Source organism: Rhinopithecus roxellana, chromosome 8, assembly GCF_007565055.1.
Source record: "Rhinopithecus roxellana isolate Shanxi Qingling chromosome 8, ASM756505v1, whole genome shotgun sequence".
NCBI classification, from domain to species: Eukaryota; Metazoa; Chordata; class Mammalia; order Primates; family Cercopithecidae; genus Rhinopithecus; species Rhinopithecus roxellana.
The window spans coordinates 37,423,488-37,425,383 of NC_044556.1; the positions used below are offsets into that span (position 1 = coordinate 37,423,488).

General features: G+C 41.7%; 1 pseudogene; it reads right to left on the reverse strand.

Moving 5' to 3' along the window:
• Positions 1–756: 756 nt before the first annotated feature.
• On the reverse strand, positions 757–1,306 carry LOC104669073 (annotated as a pseudogene).
• Between the last annotated feature and the right edge of the window lie 590 nt (positions 1,307–1,896).

Here is a 1,896-nt window from a genome sequence, read left to right on the forward strand (position 1 = left end):
TGTTTATTCTTTTTTATTCTTGCTTCTTTATTTTTGCTTTACAGGGTTAATTAAAAAAATCTGTCTTCAAGTTTTGATGTTGTCTCTTCTGTGTATTCTAGTCTACTGTTGGAAGTTTCAATTGTATTTTGTTATTCCTTCAATATTTTTCAATTCCGGAAGTTCTATTTTTAAGATATTTATCTCCTTGGTAAATTTCTCATTCATATCCTGAACTGATTTTTTTTTGTATTCGTTTTCAGATGTCTTCTGAATCTTACTGAGCTTCTTTAAAATCAATATTTTGATTCTTTATCTGACATTTCAAATATTTCATTTTCATTTTGGTTAGAATCCATTACTAGAGAGTTAGTGTGATTTTTTGGGAGATGTGTGATAACACCCTACTTTTTCATACTTTTAATATTGTTATGCTGTTTCTTCTCATCTGAAGAAACAATCATTTCTTATTTCTTATTTTTGCATTTACTTTTATTTGGACAGGACTTTTTTTTTTTTTTTTTTTTTTTTAAGATCCGAAGTGATTTTACTTTTATTTCCTTCACTTTAAGCCAATCTTGAAATTTCACTGTGATTTCTGGGGTCAGGGCAGAAGGAAGGTGGTGTTAAGAATCATCAGGGCTGTGACTCAGTTGGCCCATGGAGGTGCAGGCAGGGTGGGCTCTCACTGGGGCAGCTAGAGGAGCACAGGCTGCCTGCTGGCAGGTAGGTGATGTTCCAAGAGCATGAGAGCTGGTACACGATGTCCTCTGTGGCTTACAACTTGTGCAGCTCAATCAAACCATCCCCTGTGGTGGTCAGTGAGTTGGCAATCAGCTTGGCTGCTTTGGAGTTGCCCTCAGCAGAGATGATGGCTGCCTTTTTCTGCTGCTCAGCCTTTTTCCACCAAAAATCTGGCCCTCTCTGCTTTCTGTTGAGTCACCTGTTTGGCTTTCACCACTTCTGTGAACTCCTTCCAGAAGCTCTGATATGCCAACGACATGTTGTCCAGGATGAGCCCAAAGGTGGCTGCTCACTCCTTAAGGTCATTGCTCACCTGCCTGGAGACCAGCTGTCTCTGTGTGATTAGTTCTCCAGCATCAAAGTGAGCCACCACTGACTTGAGGATTTCTATAGTGATGGATGGCAGCACATGCTCATCATAGTCCTTTCCAGTGCTGGTATAGATGTGAGGAAGCTAGCTAGCAAAAGGCCAGAAGAAGATGTGGAGTGTGATGTTGACATTCTGTAAATCTTTGCTACCTCTGATGACTGGCACATTACATTGTTGAGATGGCAGTCAAAGGTAATTGGTTTCTACACTCATGGGATAAAAAAGTGAATTCCTTTCCCTACCACAATGTTCTGTACTCCATGGAATTGGTCAAAGACAGTAACTCTGCACCAAGCATCCACATTATATAAGGCAGAGTTCGCCACACCTCCTGCAACATCTAACGGTGGGCCAAACTTGCTAATGACCTCAAACACTTTGGCAGTCATGTTTCCTTGTGCTGGAGCTTCCCACACCTGCTTCCACTCTGACCTCCACAAGAATTCCCCAGCCACAGATGGAACTTTTTAATTTTTCCTTGAAGATGTGACTATAAGGTATGTTGAGTAGGGCCATTTTGCTTTGCTTCTGAGTGTGTTCAGTGGCAAAGACTGGTTACAGATAAACTTAGTGTGGTAGGTTTCTCAAATGCCAGCTGTAGTAGTTGTGTACCAGTTGAGACCACAGGCTTATGGTCTCCTGAGAAACTGGAGGTGTGGGGGCCAAAGAAGCTTCTCTCATTTTCAATTGCTGTGCAGTTGTGTCAGCAGATTTTGTATTTGGTTGTGCTGCTTGACCCCCAGGCCAGTAGGTGGCACTTGCAGGTAAGAGATGGCTATGGTGGCAGCAATTGGGTTTATCTT